Source organism: Pomacea canaliculata, linkage group LG6 (genome assembly GCF_003073045.1).
Source record: "Pomacea canaliculata isolate SZHN2017 linkage group LG6, ASM307304v1, whole genome shotgun sequence".
NCBI classification, from domain to species: domain Eukaryota; kingdom Metazoa; phylum Mollusca; class Gastropoda; order Architaenioglossa; family Ampullariidae; genus Pomacea; species Pomacea canaliculata.
In genome coordinates, this window is record NC_037595.1 from 21,482,572 (window position 1) to 21,501,645 (window position 19,074).

General features: G+C 40.2%; 1 protein-coding gene across 4 annotated transcripts in view; it reads left to right on the top strand.

The window, feature by feature from the left end:
- Nucleotides 1–602: 602 nt before the first annotated feature.
- Nucleotides 603–19,074, top strand: part of LOC112566249 (transmembrane protein 135-like) — an 85,317-nt gene continuing 66,845 nt past the window's right edge. Inside the window, exons 1-4 of one of the 4 annotated variants that reach the window (XM_025242301.1) lie at nucleotides 603–789; nucleotides 2,107–2,234; nucleotides 10,269–10,358; nucleotides 12,682–12,774. The gene's annotated coding sequence lies outside the window, so the exon portion shown is untranslated. The remainder of the gene's footprint in view (nucleotides 790–2,106; nucleotides 2,235–10,268; nucleotides 10,359–12,681; nucleotides 12,775–19,074) is intronic. The other 3 variants (XM_025242302.1, XM_025242300.1, XM_025242303.1) reach the window with 3 other exon arrangements.

Here is a 19,074-nt window from a genome sequence, read left to right on the forward strand (position 1 = left end):
CTGTGAGGTGCAATAAAGGCATCTATAGTTTGAAGGTGGTTTTTATAGGCTAGCAAACAGACATTAACTATACACTGTTTACTTTTCATTACTTATCTTCTGCACTCTTGTTTGCCTCCCTTCTTTCCCGAACTTTAAGTATAAGTTGGTTTGATAACTTAGCTCCCAGCATGTTCAACCGTGAGCGCAGACAGCGCGCTTATAGCTCAGCGAAATACGATATCCGAATGAGCTTGCAATTAAAGTGTAGCATTACAAGCTTTAAATCAACTGAAAGATGACTGGTAGATCAAAACTCTGCACAAGTGTAACAGATGGCATCATAACATTGCACTGTTCTTTCTGTTGTCAAATCGATCACCTCAATCGCTTCTCTAGCAACGCCATAGAAACGCGGACGACTGGGTACGATTCGAGGAGCAGACAATTATAAACTCAGACTTTTTTACAACTATTCATATTTCTCGTCCAAAATAATAATATAGATATGAAGACTTACTTCTTTAAAGCTCAGAATAAAGCACGAATTTTTGAATAATTGAGCAGAAGTGCGAAAGTAAAAGGGAAGTTTGTGGAGTACCAACTGCTCCCTGGCTGGTGAAAGCTGATTGGTTAAAAATCGCTCTTCCTGCGGGACGACACTATGGCGATCCTCAGCAAACCTTTGACCCTACACTGTACATGTTATGAACTGGGTCATTGTTGGACACCTTACTGCTTACAAGCTACAAAAGACGTCGCGAAAAATGTGTTTAAGAAGCGATAAAAATATATGGAACTCTGTATTTGGTAAGTCATTGTCAGAGTACCTGTCGTTTGAGCAGACGATTTTCGTGTCGCTTGCCATCCATTCGATAATCCTTAACAAAAATAAATGTATTAACAGTATGCTCTTTGCTTGGAAAACATACACACACAATCATACACATCTTAATAATAATATTATTAATATTATTCTTTAACGTTCACTTTTTTAAGATCTTTATATTTCTGATTCGTGATAAAATTTGTTAACACAGTTTGAAGAGAATGTTTACATTGTTATAGAATGGCATTGAAAGTCTTATATACTGTAAGACATTTCGAAAAGAAAGTGGCATCAAAAACTAAACCATTTCAGTAAAATCAAATTATTGTCTTTTGTAATAATACTGATTATAACCGCCTTTTTGCGAAAAGATATGTTACAACTATTGTCAGACTGAACTGTCAACTGAGATGATTTTTATTAGTTTTGACTGCATTATTTCACATTTTTGTAAATACCGAAGATCACGTACATTATTAATCTCAGTTTATTAAATAAAGTTTATTGAGTCAGATTACTAAATTAAATTTTATTAGGTTTATGTATATACCAAACTGTTTAAATGAGTGAATGCATTGCATGTAGAGATTACTATGAAGGCAGTCTTATTCATCTCTATCTTATTACTGTTATAATTGTTAGTTAATCAAGATTTAGCCATAATGATTTTCTCAGAATAATGGTCTATACACATATAAAATAAAACAACAGTATGAAAACTTATTTGTTCACATTAATTTCCAACATCTTATTGTGAAGCATATTAATTATACTGATTAATGAGTCAGCATTTGACATGATTATGCTATATTCTTTTGTGTTATTTTTATTTCAAGTCTTATGTGAAGTAATTGCATAATTATGTTTTCCTTGCTTGTTGATTAAGCTTTTTAAAATGGACATTTTGTTGTATTTTGAATAGCTAAGTGTGAGTGGCCAAATAATTGTCACCTGCACCAGGATCTAGTGTCTTGCCTTTAGTACCTGTGATTTATCTCTGGATGTAGTATCAGTAGCATTAATGGCCAGTTCATCATGAACGTGGCATCCTGAAAAGTGTGAAAGATAGAAGCAAACATGTTTCTTTATTACACCAGATGCAGTGTCACAAGCTAAAGAATTAGTTTTAAGAGATATATACCCTTACAATACTCTGAAACAGGTTTAGCTGTAGACAGATTTGTTCTAAACATTTGATTCTGGAGAAGTATACAAGTGTTTACACTGTGTGAACTTATATGCTATATTCATTGGTTACTAATTTTACCATAATACTTTTTAAATACGACATATTGCAGATTACAGCACTATTGCGGAAACGTGGTTGGAGCTACTATATAAAGAAATTTGTACCTGAGACACTTCGGTCAAGTCTTTTCCTGACTGTTAATGGCTCACTTTTTATCACCCTTTTTTGTATATGGAGGTAGGAAGTAAATTTATTCTTTTGTTATATAATTATGCTTATTATTGATACAACAGACTTTTTGTATAGACTCATGCACAAAATGTGTGAACATGATTGCTCAAACTCACATGCACGTGCACACATACACAGAGTAAATCTTACTTAATCTGACAGTTGAATAATAATCTGAAATTAAAATTGTATAAGCATCATATTTAGGTTCGCACACATTTAGACATCTTAAAATGTGTTTATTCTTCACTATTTAGTCTATTATATTAAGCCAGCTTTCTTGGACAAATTGCAGCTTCTTTTATTGATTGATATTGTCTGATACTTTAACAATTTCAATGCTTTATGTCTTATTTGATTTATTTACTATATTAGTTGCTACTGATTTTACATCTCCTTATTTCCAGGAATGAGATAATGTCATTTGCATGTTGGAAACATTTTCAAACAACATAATACTTCTGCATTGTGTTGTATCCACTAACCTGCAGCTAAACCTCATCCACTAAATATGTTTTTATTTCATAGGAAAACGATATGCAGAAATTGAGTGTTTGCCAGCATTATATGGTGCATGAACTGACTTCTATTTCTGGACCAGGCAAATTGCTTGACACATTATGTCAAAAACAATATTAACACATTATCTGCCATGCATTGGTCGCTCCATATAGCTCATCTTTCATGACAATATGGATGGCATTGAAGATATTGTGCAAAGAGGTGTGTGTTTTAATGATGAATGCATTACCCTTTGCAGCTGGGAGATGTTGCTTTTTACAAGTTAATTTTTTTATTTTTTTAGTCTATTTGCAGCTTGATCATAAAAAGGAGTGACAGTTTTATTTGGTCACATGCCATTAAAGTGTCACTTGGCAACAATGGTCGGAAAAGAATTTGAGCAGCTTTGGCAGCGTGAGACAAAATGTACCTTTCATGCTATTATGATATTACTCATTTTCAGAGAAATTTAGCGGTTCATCAAAATTTTTCTGATTTTTTTAGAGCAGCTGTTGTCTTTCTGTGTGATAATAGGCATGGTTGAAAAGTACAATTTCTAGTTTTGGTCAATCAGTCTTATTCAAGAAATATGTGCATCAGATTAGTTTTTGCTGTCACATCACGTGACATAGACATTAAAGGCAAATCTGCACCAAACATGAAAATTGCTAAAAATTGCTGACAAGGAAATATGATATAGGCACTAAATGAGTTAATATTTACAATTTATTGCTATTATTTTATTTTTGTAAAACAGAAGATTTATAGATGAGTTTCAAAATTGAATAAACATCTGGCTGATGGGAGGAGGAGCTTAGATAGATGGTTGGCTGGATGAGACAACTTCTAATTTTTGAAAGTGCCTTAGAGAATGATATTTCTTTCTTTTGATTTTGTGTTCTGCCAAGAGAGGACACTTGAAATGATAGTTTGTATTGAATCATGCTGCCCAAACTTGTGACCCATTCAAAATAAAATGTAATCAATTTGGGGGTTTTCCTACATCAAATAAGATCAATGGTGAACATAAGAGACCCCAGTAATAAGCTATTAGAGGAAGTAGTATTTGGAAAAATGCATTCATCCTATGTAAGTTTTATAATTACATATCTTACTCTGATATGAAAAATACTGAGGTCATTTAAGAAAAAAAGTATGGTGTGGGTGTTTGACTTTGACAGCCATGTCGGCTTAACTCTTTAGTTTCTTATTTCAAGATTCTTGATTCATTTCACAACCCTATACAGTCATGAAGAACATATAGATTTCCTGAGCAAAACAAGTATTTGTAATGTTTCTCTGTCTCTCAGTTTTTCTGTCTTACTCCCTCAACCACCATCATTGTTATCATGTCAGCTTCATACATTGTCATTATAATCAAGCTCTTTCTCGTTTTTTTTTTCTTTCCTTCTCTTTTTTTCTTGTTCTTTTCAACAATTTTTATTATCTGCAGTATTATCTTCACATCAGTGACATGTTCTAGTAATAAACCCTCCCTCATTTTCTTTTTAACTCTCCTATTTTTCATTCATTTTGGCCCAATGCTCCACTGGGGGTGATTAGGAAGAAGAAAAAGACTTTCCATTCTTCATTCATTTCTAACATCAGTTCTAATCATTCACACATGTAGGAATTCATTTATGATATTGTCATCTTCACAGACTTTATATATGGTGTTTTAGGTTGGTTTTTTTTTAAGCTGTCTGTGATTTGAAAGTTAGACATCCATGGGTGTAGGTTTAGGGTTTATACTAGAAGTGTCATTTAAATGCTCAAAGAATTACACACTGAAATGAGCTTCATTAATATTTCTGCTTTTTGGTCCTGGCTATTCAGCAAATTCTAAAAACGTTTTCATGTCATTGATCTTTATCCACTGTGGGTTTTATGACCCTGTATGTTCTAGGAAACTATAAAGAGTTAAGATCAAGCAAAGTCTGGATGTTCACAAAAAATGGAGCCCAAATGGCTTCAGGTTAATACATGGACTATACCAGATAGGATATTATTAGGGTTTATTACATGTTATTATTATGTTATATTACATGCACGCACACAAACACACACATACGCTATGTGTTTTAGTTCCTTCTCCAGTCACAGTCATAGACTGTCCTTCACACAAGTCTTTCAGAGGTTGTCACTTCAAGACTTAGCAGATTAATTTCTCTGTGCCTCTGACTAGTAGAGGGGAACCAATTCAAAAAATCTGCATTCGGGGCTTGGTAACTCCAACACATTCAGGAACTTAATTACTGTGATTGCTGTCTGCACCTGTGGTATTTTGTGTTGTAATAATTGGCATGGGATAAATTCGTCTGCCTACCAAGGCCTTAGATAATCGAAAGCCACTGATTGAGGGTGACTTAGGTTTTCCTGGCTTGTCGTATTAGACAAATCTTAGCAATTCTGTTATTTGTAGTTTACATTATGATCTGTGACAGAACCTTCAAGATAAGAATATGTAGGTCTGGGATGTTTAGCGTGTGTTTTAAACTTATGAAGATGGATGTTATGGCTTGTTTTGGGACAGAATTCTTAGTAATGCTCAAAAGGTAAATGTGATGCATTCTAATTAGAGGCTGGTGTCAAAGCATCCTTTAGGACTTTGAATGTATTCCTTGGTTATTTTTGTATTTCCACTGTATCTACACAAATCATATTCTCTCTCACACACACATGCACACTGGGTGTGAAATTTTATCGCTGGAAGAGACTATTCGATCACTAGGATGAAGTTGATGACAAGTACTCTGTTATTTGTCTGGAGGCTTCTTTAAGATACTACTGATCTAGTGGCTGGAAGGAATAGAGTCTACCATGCTTTCAACAGCGACTGTTTCTTTATCCTCAGTAAAAGGTACATTCTGTGAGATGATAATGACAAGAAATCTGACAGCAAGAAATAATGCAGCCATGCTGTGGCAACATTTATTTGTTTGCTGTGTTTTACCACCAGTTACAATAGGTAAGATCATTTGTGTTGAGAAAATCGAAGATGAGGGCCTTGTCCTCAGGTCTTAGTGATAAAAAGTGCAGGGTAAGAGGCATTGCTATATTTTATAGATGAATAATAGTAGTAGGACAGTTTTTTAAAAGAATGAATAGGCCAATGTTTCTTTAAACATAATGCTTTTCTTCTTGCATTCTTCGTGCATCAAAAATAACTCTGATGCAGTGAATGTTTCATTTTTTTTTCACTGTTGCTAGTTGTGATAATAGTTGTACTTATGGTGTTGGTTGTGCTTCAGAAGACTTGTTTACCCTAAGTTGTTGCCTGTGTGCTAGAGATGGGTTGAAGATGGTATGTTTATCATCAGATTTCTTTCTTTTTAGTCACTAAGCTTCACTTTCTGCCCAGTCTGCATGATGAGCAGTGCAGTGTCCTCCAAGTCCCTTTTGCTCCCATAGAGCTTTCTTTTTTAGTGGAGTTCCCTTGGCCATGGGGTGTCTCTGCCTTCAGCAGGAAGCAATCCTGGAAGGATCTTCTCAGGCGTTTAGTCTTCTAAGATAGCTGTTCAGACTGTTGAATAAGGTTATGAGCCGCCCCACTAGAATCTCTGGTTCGCTCATGATTTTTACAGCAAGGGCCGGAGCTCCTGTTTTTTTTTTTTTTAAAAAAAAAAATTAGAAAACAAAATTGCACGCACGGGGAATGGAGGGGAGAAAGATTCAGTTTCATAGCCGTTACTTGGTCCATGTCTGTCTAAAATTAACCGATTCAAGCCAGATATGCCGTGACCCCGGGACAGGGACGGCTGGAAGCTTCAGACCCCAGCTTGTGTCAGAAGTGTCAAAAGCAAGGTCGATCATCAAACAGGAGTGTAGGGGACACTGGAGGAAGTTTTACCCAGAACAAAGTTTCTACTCTCATGACCTTAGTGCACGTGCTTTTCCGAAGCCAGACGTGGGGGTGATGGGACGGGAAAGGAGACGTGACCGAAGGGGTCGAAGACCACGTCTGGCGGCCGTGAATAGGGGCAGAGCATCGCCGTAAAGGGACAGAAGCCGTTTGACGTGCCGCCTGCGCGTGCTCTTTTGCCAGCATGCAAATTCAGATTCTGCCCCCCCCACCCCCCTTCTCTCTTTTTTTCTTGGCCTCGACGAGAATCGATTCTTGTAGAGAGGGATGGGTGACCAGTCCTTGCTTTCTCAAACTCGATGAAAGGCGTCGAGTGTAAGGTTACCGAGTGCTTCCAGCAATCTCCGCACACAGGCCGTTCTGTGACTATGGGAGCCATCTGATAGCGTCTCCACCATCCCTTCCCTCCCCGAGGGTCCCCCTTCTGCGCCAGGCTGCAGTTGCCGTTGCATTGGACTCTCACGAGGACGCCTTTGCCTTGCGTGGACCTCTGGACAAGCAAGTGCCGCGCTGGAGTGCCGCGTGCAACTGATGGATCCTGTTTGCTGTAGATGAGCGATGTTCACTGTAGGTTATCTTGCTGTAGATGAGCGATAGTTAAGGTAATTTATTATGTTGTGGGTGAACGATATCACATAGCTAGAACCTGTTGAGGATGTGCGATACTTATCACACGGAAGTTCTTCAGCTGAAGAGGAATGTCATGATCTGATGTAATGGAGTGATATTCCTCGCAGGCTACAAGAAATAATCGTGCAAATTCTTACATCATTTTAGAAGAGCCTCCTCGTGTTTAAATTTGAACAATCTTTGAATAATTTTTACATCTCTTACAGAAATCTTCCTCTCGAGTTCAAGAACCAGACTTCTCTCTCTCACACACACACGCACAAAATGGTATAAGGTGTTTTGGGCGTCAAAAAATATGGAAGACTTTTTTGTGTGTCTCCTCAGTTCTTGGTTTGTTGTGAAACATCTAGAGATGCCTATCCACGTAGAGCTCGGAATTTGCAGTGGCCCTCCAGCTACTTGTGATAACAACCAATGCTAGAAAATGGAGACAAAGAAGTTGAGAGGCGGCAGTCCTAGCATGCTAGCTTCATGAGAAGGATTAGCCATAATGAATTCGGGTAGGCAGGCGGAGGTAATTGATTTCGCTCAGCGCAGGCTGTCCTTTTCTTGCCGTCCCTGAAAGTAATGCACGTTAAACGCCCTATTAGTGAATATTGCAGTTGGCGGAAGGGGGAGGTGAGAATTGAAAAGAGATGCCATAGGATCCCATGACTGTAAAGTTTTTGGTATAAAAATGGCAGTAATCTGTGTGATTGTAGAGTCTACAGTTTGCGAAATTTATTGTCAGGAATAAACATCTTTCCCTCTCTCTCACTCACACACACTGAGAGAGTTGGTTGTGTCAGAAACGTATATGGCGAATAGGAATGCAAGAAGGAAAAGGAGGATACTAGTGATTGCAGAGGGAAGAATAAAGAACAAAGAATTAGGGGTATTCGAGTTCTATAATACACTCCACATGTTCTCTGGCTTGTTTGGAATGTTGCTTATCATATGAAGCTTCTGTTCATAGGCCGCAAATCTGCTGAATTACAGTCTGAGTGATCAAACACTTGGATTTTACTAATATCCCACTTGTACAATTTAATTTAAATTTCTTTAAAGCAAATGCAATCAATCCTTCTTAAAAAAGTAAATGTTCAAAATGTATTCAAACAGTCCTCAGATTTCTTAGACTGAAATCGCTTCTGCATTGAGATTAAAGAAAAAAAAAATTTCGGTGGCAGTTTCATTTTCTTTTGACATAAAGTAATTAGATAGATCATGTGAATTGAGGACTTCTAATCATATTGAAAAAGAGCGGACTTGTTTAGAAAGCAGTGTTAAAAATACACTCGTTAATTTTGCTATTTAGAAGTAATTAGGGTAATGTATTCTCGTGGCGGCTGTATTGCCAGAACATTTCGATAAAAGACGATTGAGTTTTATTTTGCGCTTCATTTAGCTCGCTGACTGGCTTTTAGCTCGCTGTCTGGATGTATGGCTGACTGCCTGGCTAATAAATTATAGAAAAACATGGTTTCAGGCTCAAGAGATACAGAAATGTGTTCTGCAGCGTACGTCGTCTTACTTTTTCATCATTTTTTTTTTGTGTGTGTGTGTGTGGCCATGAAACTATTGTACTCTATCGCGCTTTTTGTTCACGTTCACAGAAAAATAAAGATATGAAAATGATGGGAGGAAAAAGACAAAAGCATACCGCACTCCTTCCGGGACCTCCCGTCAATCAACGAACAATTGAAACGGCGAAATTTAATTTTCAAAACTTTCTTTTCACTTTGTGCAGTCTGCGAAATGCAGGCAGACATCTGGGAAGAATTCAACTGGAATATTCGAGGTCCTGGAACAAAGAGCATGAGTGACAACTTCAGTGGAATCGGTTAATGGTCACACTGAGCACAGCGTCCCAGAATTAATCAAGTTTGGGGAGCGGGTGGCGAAGTGGTGTCCCTGGCGGGGCCCGGCGCACAAGGCGTGTCCACATGTTTTGCTTCACTTTCCACCGCTTAAATGGGACTTGAGCATGCTTGTTGCAATCATTTTCCTGGGAGGTGTGCGAAAGCTAGGGGAGGGTTACGATCTGGCGGGAGGGAATGGTGGGGAGGGGCGGACGAGAGCACGCCTGTGCTTTTTTTATTCCTCCTCTCATGTTTGCTCTCACGTCCTTGCATGTGAATAATAGTAAAACTAAAAAGTTTGAAGATTACTTGATCATATTTCATTCAAAATCTTCAAAAAATATGTTGAAGGATATGCATTTTTGTGCAGAAAATGTAGAACAGCGCCTTGAACTGTCTATCAATGTGCACTGTGCAAGTCTCCTAGTATTATTAGTAGTAGTGCGTACTGTAAATCCAGAATCTGATATTTATTTGCATTAGATATGTGTAACAAAACCTATGAAAATTAAATTGTAGCATACAGAAGATATTACATGTATGCATTATTGTACAATGAATCATACAACATGAAGCTGCATTTCTTTTTAAAAATCTTTACATTAATGATGCTAATGTTTTTATTTCTAGCTAACCAGGGAACCAGGGAAGTGGCAAAGGGGGCAGCCGCCCCCTAAAAAATGTTAAGTTTGCTTTGTCTTTCACTGTCATCATAGTCTCGAATTTCTATTTGTTTGTTGTATGAGTAGGGATGTCCGGCTGTGCCACGGTTAGCGCCTGTCACCAATACAGTGAAGGTTGGCTGTCCCTGGTTCGGGTCTCGTCTCGGGCATGCCGTTCTTTCTCTGCATGTGGCATCTGTTTCCAGGGCTGGCTTCCATGTCGTCATATAGCATTAGTTGCTGGTTCGGCGTTTAAAACCAATTCCCCTCTCCCCTCAAAGCTGAGCATCTTCCTACCCCACTAAACTATGGTTTTTTTCAGGTAACATTTGTTTGTTTTTTTTTTACTGTTGTTGCTTCTATTACATCGCAAATAATTTTATATTTCTTGAATCATACTTGCATTTTCCTTAGGGACTAAGATCAGCAACAAAGGAGTACGTGGTCGCAGGGTTTTGACTGTATAAACGCTGAAGTCCCCCGTGTGCAGTCGTAGCTGTGAGCGTTCGTTATGTTGTTCATCGCGTTGGTGTGTTCCTTGCAGAAAGCTGTGCGGCTTCTACATTTTCTACAACACCTTCGTCTGCGGGATTCCTGCTTGCGCCCTGTCCATTGTGGTGGAGCAGAAATGCAGGTTTGCAGCCGCTGGGATCCATCTCCCGTGTAGATGCTTGTACAGCCCTTTTTTGTAGCCGAAACCAGTCTTTATTTTATTTATTCAAACTTTGTCTCACAATCCTTTTAGCGACTGTGTGTGCACTGGAGATTAATATGTTGAATTTTGGTTTGTTTGCTGTACCATATAACCTTTACGCTTGAGTGGTTTTTACTGACTTGTTTTCACCTTTGCTTCTTCTGGGCTTCTGTGCGCCTACTGCATGAATCTCACTGTGTGTTTGCTCCGAACTCTGACCTGTTGACACAGCGACTTTGCACGGCCTGTGTATAATACGTAAAGGGAATGTGTGGTTTCGAATGGTTACAGAATTTGTGGAGTAAATCAGGTAAAGCTCGGTCAAAAGATACTGTTTTCCCCAAATCTGAGAGAATACCCCCCTTTCGTTCTCGAGATACAAGCCCACGAACATCACCATGAACAGAAGTCAACAGCACTGACGTCAGCATTGTACGTGGAGATGTTTGCGTTGTGAAGGCCTCGTTGGGAGAGTTGGAAACCTTTGTTAACCATGTTCACTACTTTTTTTTTTTTTGTTATATGATGTTTGTAGACTTATATTTGTAGGAATGAAAGAGGAGAATTCTCTCAGTTTGGAGGAGATGGTACAAAGCTTCACCCAATCTTTAGACAACAACTTTGCACTCCACTAGTCCTTTAAGTAGCAAGAGAAGGAAACAAGCAGGACACAACTACAACCCATCCTATACATTTCTTCGTCAAGACCAGCAAACCGCCCACCTTCTCCCCTGAGGTGCCAGACCTCCCAATGAAAATAAAGCCAAATCACTGCGCCATGTTTAAACACCGCTCGGGGATTCGATCCCGGCATTGACTTTGGTTGTATGGCAGAGATATGTTGATTGTCACACAGACAAACAGGTTCAAGTGTGGCAGTGTGTTCGCATGCTCGTTTCTGTCCGCGAGCGACCGTCCGCCTGGTGATCCCAGTCGTGCGGTTGCTTAGTCACTCGACATCGTCCCAGCCCGCGTCTGGCAGTAAATTCCATTGTTGTTCCACGCGTGTGAGCCCAGTTTGTGGATGGTTGCTAATTGCTATTGGTTTTTAATGTGAATTTAAAACCTCTTTCCAATTTTGTTTGTGTTTATTTATTTTGTGGATTGCGGCTGCTAAACACAGAAAAGATGAGATGAGAAAGTTAAAACAGTTCCACGCAGCCCTGGTCTCGATCTCCGTCAGCCGCGTTTACTGCAGGACAGCCAGCAGAGATATCGAAATTTATGGGAACTGAGGGGAAATCTCATTTTGAAATGATCATGCATCACTAGGAAATAAAATTAAATACAAATTAAGTAAAGTCAAATAAATTTTAACATGTTTCACGTTTAATATATTTTTTGTTGCGCTGTTTTACTGGTAGAGACTGGGGGATAGAGGTCGTTATTGAATGTGTGTGAGCTTGTGCACGTGCGCTCGTGCATAGGAAGACTGTTTCAGGTCAGCTACAGCAAATTTGGCAAAACAGACCCGCTAGAGACAAGCTATTTTAGATTAACAGAAAGCAAATAAGGAAAGATATTCGGAAGAACCAAGAAAACAAAATGTCGCAAAATGTTGATATTAGGAGAAGAGAGATGATGGCATTATTATCCAGGGTGGGTCAAGATTAGCAACCCTTGTTCTGCCGTGTGTTGTGCCGAAATAAATAAATGTGGTGATATAAAATGGTTTTTTTTACTCAAAAAAAAAAAAAAATTAACCAGTGAGCACTCACGACTCGTATGGGGGTTAACTGTTCACTCGGCGCTGATATTGCAGAGTTGCACCGATGTTTTTTTTTTTTCTATCGAAGTCTAGATATTCTGGTTGCTGTTGCCTACAGAATGTCCAGTCTAGCCAGCGGAGAGTAGTTCTCCGATGCTCACCACTACTCCACGAGTCTTCTCCCTCCCCAAACAGGCTGAGTCACGGACGAACGTCTCGTTACCCCCGCAAAATTAACGCCGAAATCGGCGAGAATGCTAAACACGTGGGTAATTTATTGCGCACTTTTCGAACGACTCGGCGAGGGCGAAGGCAGTTAAGGAATTCACGAGGAAAGGATAAAGCGCTGCACAACCGGAGTCTGGCTGCACTGGCTTCCAAGACGGCCAACCGTGCAACAAGGGAGGCGTAATGAAAGGGAGATTTAACAGAAAAGGAGATGATGGTTGGTGTGGTTGGGGGGTGAGGGTGGGGAAGAGTGGGTGAGAGAAAGAAAGAAAAAAAATGCTCAGTTGGCAGCACATTGTTCATCTGTTGTTTTCTGTCACTCGACAGGCATCTTCTGGGTTGTTTCACTTTTCTCAGCTCATCTTTTCTGCCAGCCTATCTCGCTGCAGCCTGCGCCGTTTTGCTGGAAAGAAAAAATAGGTAGGCATCTCACCTTGCTTGCTTGCATGCTGGTAGCCTGGTACGCTTTGCCATCATTAGTCTAGTAATTATATCGAAAGGTTGGTCATCTTAAAATTTGGGTATCATACTAAGCTTGCAAGCTGCTTGCTTTTTTTTTTAGTGCATTATCTAACATCTATGAAATTATTATTTCTTTATTGTGCAGTAGTCTTTCTTTTTTAATTTTGAGTGGGGAAGGTATATTAGTATTTTTTTAAAATCGCAACTGCTTTTTTGTTTGCTTATTTATTTCAGCATCATCTTGCTTCTGTTCATGTAAACCTCCAGTACCGACCTCCCCTAAAAAAAAATTAGTGTTGAATTTTTGTTTTCTGGGTGCCTGGAGATTGAGATAAGATAAAAGGGGGAATCTCGCCGTGGCTGGATACAGAGACGGCACGAAAGAAGGACGAGAAAAAAAAAAATTAGAAAACTTTTTCCTCCTCTTTGCCCCTTTCAGCAGACAGCAAGCTGTGCCATCGGAAGTAGATGGTGGTGAGAGCTGCACTGTTTGAACTTTCCTGCGAGCGCATGCTACACCTTTCTACAGAATAAGCTGATAATAATCATCATCATGTCGACGATTGATGGTGATCATCACTTCATTATAACTGGATTTCCTTCGGTTTCCTTGGCTGTGAAGATTACCTGCGAGCACCTGTCTAACCATGCAGGGACCAGGTGCTGCTGCATGACAACTACTGTCAACTGTAAGCAGTGGTCACCTTCTCGAACAGACATTTCAAAGACTTACCTGTCCACGCGTCCACATGCAGAGCGGGACAGAAGATTCTGTTCTGTGCCAAACTTTATACACGCACGTTCTTATACACTCTCTCTGTCTCTCGTGTGTGTGCACGTGCATGTGTGTACTCATATCTTCTTTTGCATGCGGGACTTGTCGCCCGCCAAGAACCTCACTTCTGGGGATGCGGTACAGGCAGCCACCCTGGCGTCCTGCCGAGTACAGGGGGCCACAACTCGGCCTCCCGCACTGCCTCCATCGATCTCCATTTTACAACATTTTCTGGTTTCTGCGAGTTCTTCTCTACCGGCTTGCTGGTCCCTAGCAACCCTGTGGTCACGGGCCGGAGTTTGTCATACTTTCCCGAAAGGGTCTGTTCTGAGTCCGTCTGAAAATGTCTGCTTACTGATTCACTGGTCTGGTGCTTTTTGAATGCGATCCGACTGTGATGATGTTTGAACTGTTCCTACCAGATCTTGCACAATCTATTCCTGTATTTGTATATCTAAAAAGTATCTGTTGGTGGCTTCATGTTTTTGTCAACTCCTGTCTTCATCTTTGATTGGAACGTATAATTTCTTTCTCTAATAAGTTGCCGGGTGAAACTCCACGACGGTTTCTTTCTTGTTAATATTTTTATTTGTTTAGGATTTTTTTCTGTTTGCTTTTTTTTAAAGGATGGAGGTTGGAAATATTGTTCGCTTATCCTTTAATTTCATTTATCATTGAACTTCCTCTTTGTTATTGCCATAATTTCATTTTTGTTCACATCCATCTGTTTTTTGCACGGACTGTACTTTCACTTTACGTAATGCTGCCACACAAAATTATCCTAACAAGAGGCGTGAAGGAAATTCAGCGGAAGAAAGGAAGAGAGAAAACGCATCTAATTTAATATTTGTGGAAGGCATAACAAGTCAATATTTTCTTTCTCGTAATTGTTTTCCCCAGTACAAAGTACAACTTTCACGAGTGCTTTTTTTCCCTTGTCCGCGCCTTCCATGTGCTGTTTGCTTCCTTTTCGGATGTGAACATCAGAGGAAAAACAAGGAGAGGCAAGCAAGCAGACACACTAGCGAACATGAAGGAAAGATATTGTAAGGAAAGAACTCATGCATGTCATCGTTGTTACAGACGGCACATAATGCGAGTGTGGATGTTTGTAGTCTAAGAAACTCGCTCCCGCCTCAGATTGTGAAAACACTTCTGTGTAAAGCGACCAACTTAGTATACTCTCGTTTTCTACCAAATTTTCTGGTCAAGGTGAAATTGTTGAAGATGCTTCCCCACTGCACAGACTTTTAAACTGATTGAAGAGCGTGTCTTCATAATATTACAAGCACAGCAATATTTTACACTTCAAAACACTTTTGAAAGTGTTTTCGGCCAGCTGTTGTGCAACTACCAAGAAGTGACCTCAGTGGTTTTCCCATGTTATTTAATTTCGTATGTTAGCAAAATGTTAAACTGATTGTCACGGATATAGGAAGATATACACAAGTCATACCCAGAGATAAAGTCATCAGGAAGTACAGTGTAATCTGTATACCAGAATTTTTAAAAGTCGAAATTTAACAGCAACTCTAGTAAAAAAAAAAAAAATTCGAGTTTATTTTCTCGTGGTAGAATACATCTAATTGAAATTTCATCTTGCATTCATACTACTGCCCACTCTTGAATCCAATGCAGTAGAGAACCATCCTGTTCTGCTTGTAAAAACTACCCTGTGGTGACATCCCTGTGTACCACGCGTTCACCATCTATTGTCCCAAGTAAGCTTGTGCTAAAAGTATTCTCTCCCCCTCCCCTCTGCCCCATGAATCGTCCTAAATTTTGTTGCCCAGCTGCTTATGTAGAGCAAAATAGTTAAGTAAAGCAAGCACTCGATTTCTTTGTACCAGATGTCATGTAGCAGATGTTCTTGTACCAGATGGTATGGATTATCAAGTTGATGCAACAACGAAGCTTGATTGACAAAACAGCTTCGTCTTGTCTGTCATTAGTCGTACATTGTACGAAAGACAGGACAGGCATCTGACCAGAAAGACTGAGATGGACATATAGGATGGGATGCAGGCACAACATCAGCTGAGTGCAGACACTTGAATAGAACAGTGGCTGGTGTGGCTAAACCTTTGTTGTTCTTCGCCATGATTTGTATTTCTTTTGTCACTGAATGTTTACTGCTTGATGTCGTGTTTGTATAATGATGTTTGCTTCATTGTCGTAGCCGCTGGTAGCTCTTGCCATCACACGGTCGTAATGACCACATCACAATCGCCGCACATCGTGCTGGACAACAGCATCATGGGAGATTACCACAGCCATACCGGCAAGAACTCTCGAGGTGAAGGCACTATCAGAAACAAGCCTCTTAGAAATGAAGAGGATAAATCAGAACGAAAGAAAACTACTACAGGAAAACGTTGATGAAAAAGATGCACGCGAAGAGGAAACATTGAACCTGAAAAGTTGTAAAACCTGGAGAAGAGTAATGACAGCTAGTAGGAAAGCGCAAATAAAAGGCATGTCCTCTGAAGATATATGACTTGTATTAACACGAAGGACACAATAAAGTCTAGATGGCGAGGCAGGGAGGAAAATATACAGACGGCGGACACCACAGACAGGAGCATGAAGCCTCGGTCTCGGAACTAAACTATAGAAGCGAGGATGAGATACTTGGCGGAAGATAGCTTGAGACTGCACTTAGGGAACAGTGTGTGATGTGTGTCGCATGAGAGACGAGAGAAAATCTTGTGAAGACTACTACGTGCCAAGATGGACAACGTGGAAAGGAGTATTATGTTAGATGATGATGATGACGATGAAGTAGTACAGGACCATGTTCATTTAAAACAGCAATTTCGAATAAATCACCACCTCCATTGTTTGTTGCTGCTTTAAAGAAACATGTTCCGGTTCCCATATTCAAAGTTGAGAAGGTTGACCAGAGAAGTACGGTCTTACTGTCACCTTGACCTTAGATGTTTACGAGGGGAAGTCGCTCACTGGTCGCCTCGGTGATACAGGGGTCGTGAACTCAAGTTCGTGACAGCCCTTGCGGAACATACCCCCGGGGCCAGTGCAAGCACAGCTAGGGAAGCACTGTAGTCAGTCTACTGTTACGGTTTGTGTTTCTGTATCAGGTTCCATCAACGCGTTAGCTCCGTTGAGTCCGAGGCAGGTATTGCCGAGGCGGAGATGACACAGCCTGGTGGTTGAGGTTGTGAGTGGACGTCAGCTTGACGCTGGGCGTATCCCGGGTAGAGTTTGACACCCAACAGACCGAGATCCCGGTTGTTAAAAGACGGGTGGATGGCGCCTGGGTAGTCGACGACATCGATGCCTGCTGAAGGGTTTACGTGACACACTGAAAGCTGCAGCGGTTTAACGTATTTGCTGAGCGGTTCCAGCGTGGGAGAGGGAGGACAAGGGAGTTAACCGGTTCACTGAACGCTTGGCAGCGTGTGGGGCCGTTCACCTGTCGTGTCGTTGTTGGTGTCCTCATTGCATTGCCGCCGCTTGTTTGCGAGCTGCTAACGGAAGGGAAATCATTTAAAATCGTTCTGATGACGAGATGATTTTTTGTTAAATTTCTTATTGTTTTTGCATTACTAACCTAAATTCCATTCTGTGGTTCGATTTTTAATAATTTTTGAATCATCTCGATCCCCAGTTTATTGTGAAGTCTCATATTTATATCATATAGACGAATGAAGCAGTATTCTCCAACTTCCCTTTGCTCTCGTAAGGCTTTCTTTAAAGGTCAACGACCTCTGAGGCATCAGGAACTTCATATTAGCTTGTTCAGCTTCACTCCACTGACCATTAACAGTAGTTATTATATGTAGCAAAGACAGTTATGAAGTTTGCGAAGCTTAAAAGTGGGATATCCAACCGTCAAAAATAAACATTGTAACAAACAATTGTTTTACACCAGAGGACTTGAACACACCTTTCAGAAAGCCAGTTTTATTCAGCTAGAGGCACTGACAAGAGTATTGTAATGAAAGTCCTGAAAATGAATTAGAGAAACAGCTGCAAAAACAGTGATAAACGGAGTTATCGGCATTAGTCCCTGTGCGCCTTGGTTTCACACAGACGAGTGAACTGATCATCATAGAATTTAAACCTGATCCACCGGCACTGCACCCAATGCACTGCTTTCAACTGACATCACAGCGTCTTATGAGTCTGCTCCATTCTAGACAGCTTTTCATCTTTTCATCTCCAGTAATTGAAACACACCGAAGCACAGGTTTTCGATGATCCTTTCTGCCCAGTATTAAAGACGAAGGAGAAAAGACCCGGCCAATCGGCGCCCAGTAGTGTAATGGTTCAAACCTTCACTTGTCACCACTGCAGAGAAAGCCCCTGGGTTCAGATCTCGTCTCTGCATGTTCGCCATCAGGGGTTTTTTCCGGGTACTTCGATTCCCCATGCTCTCAGGCGATCCGGTGCCGCAACGGTTAGCGCCTGTCATCAATTCAGTGATGATTGACTGTCGTGGGTTCAGAACTCGTCTCGGGCACGCTGTTCTTTCTCTGTTCTTTTTCTGCGTATGTCGTCTGTTTATAGGACTGGCTGCCTTGTGATTAGTTTCTGGCTTGCTCGAAAAAAACCGATTCCCCCTCCTCCCCATCATAGTACGGAATTACCTGTAGGTGGAAGCCCTTCCCAACTCAAGCAGCTCATCAGCCCAGCAAACTAACTAGGCATTTGACCTTTATTCTATGCTCGTAAAAACTCCATCTAAGTCGCATCTGTGTTTAAACAAAACAAAACACAAAAAAACCACAAAAAAGGAAAAAAACAACAACAAACAAACAAAACAAACAAAAAAAAAAAAACAAAAAAACAACCGGTTGGCATCTGTGCATGATAATCTATGGTCTGTCACGCTTGCAGACTGTGATAATGCCCAGTGCTGCAACTGTGGTGTAGCGTGAGTTTACATGCTGCACGTTCCATCTCACCCAGCTCCAATTCTCAATTCTCGGTATCTTCATCGGGTGGCCAGACTATGCGGCGCAATGTGGCGACATCTGAGAGCCAAGAACTTCCCAGACTGTGATCAACTGATATATGATACAATAGGGATGCGAACCTTTACTCCAGGGCTTGCACTAACTGGCCTTTGTGCTTCTACCCAGCGCTGTGTTTGGAGCTGCATGATAATTTTTTTTTTTTTTTTTTTTGTTTTTTTTTTTTTTGTTCTAGATAGGAATTATTCTTCATAGTTTTGATTGGAAAAAAGTATCAAAGAAAAATGTTATGAAAAAAATGAGCTATAGAGTTTGCCTTTCGTGATCTTTTGTGATCAATAAATACAAAATAATTCTTTTAGGGATTCCATCTGTTTCGACACACATCCGTCTAATTATATGTGAAGACTGGTGTTTTCTAATTTTCTATTGAGTACAGGTCTGTCCTGCCAGTTTTGCCTTCTAGAAGAACGGACCCTGTGTAATGTTGCAAAATATTTATCACGACCTTATTTTTGCGATTTGGCATTGAACAAGAGAAGCATG